Source organism: Hippocampus guttulatus, chromosome 11, assembly GCF_054856545.1.
Source record: "Hippocampus guttulatus isolate MCC_2025c chromosome 11, RoL_Hgut_1.0, whole genome shotgun sequence".
NCBI classification, from domain to species: Eukaryota; Metazoa; Chordata; class Actinopteri; order Syngnathiformes; family Syngnathidae; genus Hippocampus; species Hippocampus guttulatus.
Window position 1 is genome coordinate 12,459,183 of NC_141271.1, and position 7,195 is coordinate 12,466,377.

A 7,195-nucleotide genomic window follows, 5' to 3' on the forward strand; every position below is an offset into this window, starting at 1 on the left:
GGGCCATGTTCGGCCCACATGCATTATGCCAGTGCCGACTCATGGCCAGCTGTGCCAGCTTCATGCCGAATCCGGGAAAGATGCCTTTGCTGACTGGGTAGGATTTATGTGGGATGCTAACAATTAGAACTGCATAAAAAAAAGTTTTTTCCAACCATTATTGGTCATGGCAAATACTGTACATCTCACGGCAATCTGACGGCAAACCATCAAACAAAATGTCAGAAAAAGTATTTGCACTGAAATAATAATAATGTATGGGGATAGTGGTGGGTAGTAGAAGAGCATTTAATTGTTCTGCTTGCCATAATAGGTCTGTGGCATAGATACATGAACAAAGATCCAGTATTTGTTTTGTAAATATATACAATACAATACAATACATGCTGATTTATATAGCGCTTTCACAACAGCGACAGCTGTAACAAAGCGCTTCACAAAACAGTTAACATAAAGTAAAATAATAAACACAACACATAACATAAAACACGGACAGTCGTGCAGTCCTAACCGCTTTTCCGTCACACGCTTTGTTGTTTGAAGCAGTTTGAGATGAAAGAGGAGAGAATCAAAGTGTCCTTTAACCAGTGGATCAGAGACGTCATGCTCAAAATGTGCACACGTCGGCTACAAGCTAAGTTTCAAAGTCAACAAGAAGCTGTAGCATCCATTGCCGAAAAAAGAGATTGGTTCACGTCTTCTGTCCCATGGAAATCCATTTCAATTCCAAGCGGCGACTCTCAGTTCCAAATACGCATCGATTGATCATTTTGAGACCATGGAAGTACAATTGGATGGCTGGTTTCACATTAGTACTCATACAAGTGATAACACACCACCTCAACATGAATGAGTTTTGTATACATTATCATAACTGTGTGTTTAAAAAAAAGATTAAGAAAATATTTCTAACGACTGGTGTTTGAAGAGGTTTAGCACTACAGATAGTGGCACCAGATGTGTTCAGGCTCGTCCACCAATATTTTAGAATTTAGACCAATAAATTAGGTGATTTTAAGTTATGCCATTCTCCTTATTACCAGGCAGCATAAAGCCGTTATTTGAAGGTCATTACTACATATTGTTGCTTTATATCAATCAAACAGGATGACACACAGTATATTGGAAGCACAACATGGTAATAGTATTATTAGCTGTGCCGCTCAAGATGGGTGCAATCTTGACGTTGAGAGTACACATCACAGGAAATGACATGATCCCTAATGTCTAGTCATTTTCTTTTATCTCAAGTATTTTTACATTAGCGCCCTCCTCCACATGAAGTCTGGATGAATGTATGAACCTTGAGCCAAAGGGGGTAAACATCATTTAAGTTACCGGTACCTGTGTGCCTCATTACCAGACATGACAATCTTTTTTTAGCGCAACAGGCCTATGCTGACTGGGTGTTGAAAATCCAGGATTTGATGGCTATGATGAGTCTGTGGTTAATACAGAATTATTAGCCAAATTAGTTGTTTGCCAGTAAGAGGATTCGCATTTTAATCTGATCAAATGTTTCAAGCGCAAATCAATGTGGTGATGGTGCCAGAGCAACAACAGCAGCTGTAGATTAAAAACAATACATCGTGCAATCAGAAGATTAATTCTTCATTTTGGGTAATCCCGAGTTTCTCGGCAACATTTTAAACGGACACTTTAGCATGTATGTTTATTTTTGGCATTTAGGATTTCATTCAAAAGGAGACTGAGAAAATGAGGTTTCGATCGAGTCCAGGCCTTAGAAAAAGCTCCATTTGAAGCTAACATTAGCATGTGGAGTTTATTTTGTGCATTTTAGATTTCATTCAATAGGAGATTGAGAAACTGAAGTTTCTGTAGGGTCCAGAAATAAAATGAAGTTAAATTGTAAGCTAATGTTAGCATGTGGGTTTGTTAAGGCTTTGTTTACTCTTATGGTGACTAATCAGGCACAAGAAATAGTAGGCTACCCCGGTAGTATCTACTTTTGACAATTGAGAAATGTGACTTGCAAGTACTGTATAGTATAAAAGGTTAATTTCTGCAATGCGCTATAACGTGTTAATTTGACTGTTTCATTGAGGCAATAGCATCCCCATTAAAAACCGGGAGCTTACATCGAGAGTGTTTTTCCCCCCGAGCCGTGCATCACAACAAGGTCATCAGAGGACTGGCGGCAAACAAAGCCACACTAACAAAGGAGTGATACCTGTTTGCCACTTTAAGTCATGTGATTAATGCAGATCACGGGTTGATTAAGACACGTGTGGTGACAGTAAGAGCATTATAAGCGGATGGACGGCTTGGCCCATCTGTTCTCTTATAAATGTGCTTTTAATTAATGAAAAGAATACTGCTTTGACAGTCATAATAATTGGGATGGGTGGTTATAAATTAGCCTGTCAAATGTCAGATTTTTCCATGATTTTTTTTTCTTTTGGAAGACCAATAGTGCGACCTTCACATCCTGCTCACCCACCCACTCAGTCACCAAGCAGGCAGACAGCGAGGGAGGGAAAGCATTTGTTGACAGTGGAAGCAGTAATCCTGGCATATGCCACAGGGAGCAAATGTCTCAAAAGCCCACCTTTTGGAGTGCGTCCCACATGTCACACCTACTGCTGACAAATTGTCACCCCAGTTTTGTTTTCCTGCCCAGATTCCAGGATAATTTTAGATAAAATGTGAGTAATTTTGGCTTCTCTTCACCTTTATTAAAGTGTTCCAGTTTTCAGCATGCAGCTTGGGAACGCGCAACATATTTGGGCTTGTGGTTATATTGAAAAACTTATTATAACTACCTACCTAACTCTACCTACCTACCCATCCGTCCGTCCATTTGCCTCTCCAAGTAGTTGTTAATTGACAGCGAGCTTGCTATCATTTTCAGCCTCCTATTACAATTTCATATATATTTAAAATTTTGGTACAATTTCCTACTAAATTCAATACTACTTGAAACTAAATGGAAAAAGAAAGTAAGAAAAAGCACAAAGTACCATCTCGGATGCTGAAGGCAATACAACGTGTCATATAGCATCATTTGGAAACACATAAAGAAAATGAACGTCGCCTGCTGTTACAGATGTGATGCCATTTCCAGTCATGAGATGTTTGTACATTTACTCTCAAAGGGATCATCACGGCCATTATGTGACAAGCTGCTCGTATATGTTGATTGGACCTCATACTGAAGCTGCAGTATTTAAATCTTTAAACAAGAACATTCCATCATGATTGTGAGCTCTTCGGACCACCTCACCTTTTTTTTTTTTTTTAATCAAACATTCTGGCACTGAAACATTTATACGCGCCGCCTGCAGCTGAATATCTAACAACAGCATCGCAACAACCTTGAAGACAGCTTGGTGCGCACACACATTTTGCCAGCGTTTTTATTCAATTTAGATTTGGATTCTTTGCAGAGGCAGCAATCTTGAAGCGGTCCTTTCAGGTCACCCCCTTATCAATTTCAGCATCTCACTTTGACCCGGAATGCTCGACTAAACTGGGGGTGTACATGTCACTGCTCGGGGTCATGTGGAGGGTTTAATCTCAGCCATTTGGGGTGTCTGAAAGGCAGATAAAATAAGATTATCCCACACTTGCTGTGAGTCCAGAGTGAGACAAGAGGGTGGAAGCATGCGAGGGGGCGGCAGATGCCAAGGTGCAAAACGCTCAGACGGGCTGGTGTTCCCTGTTGCTTTTGACACCTCCTGGGGCGCTAGAGGCCCAGATAAGACCCCCGACACCTCCACCTCCACTCAGCCCATCTCCCGACCACAGCTCATCCACAAAGCCAAATGTTTAACATACTGGTCCTAATCACACTTAACATTGTGTCACAATATGCTCTTAAATGGCTTTCAAGGCCAAATAAATCACATTGCAGTCTTGCTGTTATTAGGCCTAATTGTCTTGGCTTCCTGTTGAATTACGACCCCCGCCACACCCGCTTTTGCAAGTGCTTCCTCGCTTTACCTCGGTGCTTGAAGGTGATGCAGTCACATCTTTTGAACATTATTTTTATTGGTCGCCCAAGGGCCGACTTTGATTCCATTTACAAATGAAAAGTAAAAACTGATTTTAAAAAATCTGGTCATTGCGTAAGAATGCACGATAGCAGTATTTTGGAGTTTACAAGTGCAAAGCTTGACTTACTGTATGTCAAGGAACTCTGACAACCTTGTTGATGAACGTGAAGCAGATTATTTTCACTTGATGTTTCTGAAATCTTTCATGTACAGATTAATTGGTTAATGTTGTTCACCTGGACCTGCAAAAATGACAGAAATTGCTGTCAGGCCAGTCGTTGCCACAGCGTTATGTTTTCTATAAGATAAGAAAAACCTTTATTAGTCTCGCAATGGAGAAATTCCCGATTCACAGCAGTGCTTCCCAAATTTTTGTTGTTTTGTGTACCCCGAAGCTTTTTGTCATACCATGAGTACTCCTTGACTCGTACGGGTTGATAATTCTCCAAAAGTAGAACATGACCTAACTGATTATTAAATGAAAGTAATTTCCATTTGCCTAATTAAATTGAACATTTCATTTTCAGGCAGCCTTCTTTTTAACTCAAATCAAACATAAAAAAATAGCGTTGCCTTAAAGTAAGTATTCCAAAGCAAATGGCAATTTGTAAAACAGCAAAATGATGTTACATTTCAACTTGATGGTCCTGCAGACTGCAAAAGATTGTTTCACCTTGTGGACCGATGGAAACCAATTTGCGTAAATGTTGTAAAACATGTGCGTAAATGTCAGTAAAATTCACAATTTTGTTTTTGCTTGATAACGTCCAAATATCACAGAAGAAAAATGAGCCACATGTGATTACTGCTCTTAAGAGTGTGCGGCATACTCAAAGCCGATCATACGTCGATGTCTGTCGTAGTACCAAGAGTGACCTGTGAGAGGCAGCATGGTGCCAAGGGACATTCAGCCTGTTGAAAAATACAAAAAAAGAGTGAATATTAGCAGAACAAATGGCAGCGGCTTGGCAAACTGGCATCTTATCTGGAAACTAAATTGTGTTTGCGAACTCATCTCCTTGTCATGTTTACTTCAGTAAATTGAGATTACAGAAACATTCAAAAGATCAAGTTGCTCTTCTGTTTGTGTCCAGCAACAGCATACTTCAGGTGACTTCACATCACAATCCGTGGATCAGCCCAAGTCGGTGTTTACCACATATACAAAGATTTCAAATTGTAAATATTGAAAAGGCTTAACATTTAGGATTGACCGGCCTAACTGTTCTCCCGAGAATAAACACTCCTGACAAATCCTCCGCACCAGGACCATTGCTCAGGATAACCATTCAGAGGCATTAAAAAAATAGGCTAGGAGAGTATCCTAGCTAATAGTACTAAGCAGCCTCATGTGGAGCTGGTTTGTTTATGTCGAATAATCTAAGTACCGAATACAGTTGCATTCGCTTGCGCTGGGCCGGTCCTTGTACCTCCAAAATCATCACTTTTCAGGACACCCTGAAATCGCCAGAGAGCAAGTCATTATTCACACTTTACATTGGTCAATCATTTTTAAAGCTAACACCCACATGTGCGGATTGACCAAGAATGTAGATCTGTGAAGAAAAAAAAAATTAACCAAACTGCTAATTTTTTGGCCCAAAACCAGTCAGTGTTATGTACTATGGGTTCAGGATTGTGTAGATGCTGAAAGCATGGCGTTGGTACTTTATGATCATCTCTGTTTGAAATGTTTTGCATATTGTGGCATTCATATGTAATTACATGGCAGGAGTCTAGTTCACAATTTGTAAAGTGACACCGCCGACTACTTGTCTGGCATGCATATTGCAGCTTTTTGCGAGTCCTTTTCCAAAACACTTAATGCCATGTAAACTGAAAAAGGTATATTTGTGAAACAACCATCAGCTGTGCAAATAAATGCAGAACATATGAATAACTATCAAGTATTTTTTAATGAATGATCAATTAATGAGTCTATTAGGACCAAGCATGAATAATACAGGCTTCCCCTGTAATTAGATCTCGGTGGACCCCCATGCACATGTTTTAAACTAATCCAGAACATTAATATGGATGGCGTGTAAACACATTTTCTAGCCTTCCTAACATGATGCCCACACAAGCCCCGGCCTATTAAGACATTTAGGAAGACCTATTTTGTTTTTTGAATCTCACAAAGGCCGAGGCGGATTGAAAAGGGGCATTAGTATTCACAGACAAATCACGTTTGGCTCAGGTTCCTCTCCTCACTCTCCACTCAGCAACATTCCCCACTGTGCAAATAACGCTGGCAGGCCGGGAACAACACTTGCTTGCCGCACTCACTCATGTTTACACATTCCTGAACAAGCTTTGACCGCAAATGAAGAATACATTCACCCGAGCTAAATGTACGCTTCAGAGGGGGGTGGAACGACAAAATTATTCCGACAGGTTTAGTAAGTGAGAGCATGTTTATACTAAATGTGGAGTTCTTACCGCCTGAAGCTTTTGGGATCAAAAGCAGGGATGAGAGTGCCATCTACAGGTTGAAGCTTTGTCATGTCAATTGACACACACACTGGAAGCATCTCATTTGGAGCATGTTTTTTTTTTGGGCTGGGGGGGATGTGGAGGGGCGGGGGTTGTTTCCAGAATGCAGCAGATGTAAACAGGCAAATTTAGAGTACAAATTGAGAAGCCGGTGCACTTAAACGATTGCATCCATCTTCCCTGCTTTTTACTTCCTCCCGCTCCAGCGTGGCTTTCAATACAATTAGGATGACTACTTCCCATTTCATGCCTCATATTGAATTTCCCTGCCTCCGGCGTGCATGAATGAGGGCCCCAAAAGATCAGCTGGCCCCGCGCATTAACCTCCACTGAGATTCCGCCCGTGTGATGATTGCATGCACATATTTGACTTGACAGATCCCTAAGCAACTTTCACTTTGATTTTCGCTCTCCAAGTCAACGCTGAACTGTGGGGTGCCTGCGAATATCAAAGATGCCCTGGGTGGCTGCAGCCGGGGTGTGGGTGCCTATACCATGCACACTTTAGTGCGCCGTGCCTGCAGTTATTATATCAGGTGAGGCTTTGCCCGCTAGTCCGGGATGGCAGTAATTGCATTCTCACTTGGACAGTTATATTATTCAAAGCAGGGAAGATGAAGTATGGACTGCGTGTATGCGAGTGTGTGTGCGCACATATAAAAAAAATGTGCTGGTGGATGCGC

The 7,195-nt window shown here is 41.1% G+C and overlaps 1 long non-coding RNA gene across 1 annotated transcript; it reads right to left on the reverse strand.

Moving 5' to 3' along the window:
- Nucleotides 1–3,152: 3,152 nt before the first annotated feature.
- LOC147198110 (uncharacterized) lies at nucleotides 3,153–6,523 on the reverse strand. Its single transcript, XR_015102375.1, has 5 exons — nucleotides 6,459–6,523; nucleotides 5,405–5,474; nucleotides 4,847–4,928; nucleotides 4,144–4,258; nucleotides 3,153–3,554 (listed from the first exon to the last, which is right to left on the reverse strand). It is a non-coding gene; the product is annotated as an uncharacterized LOC147198110 (long non-coding RNA).
- Between the last annotated feature and the right edge of the window lie 672 nt (nucleotides 6,524–7,195).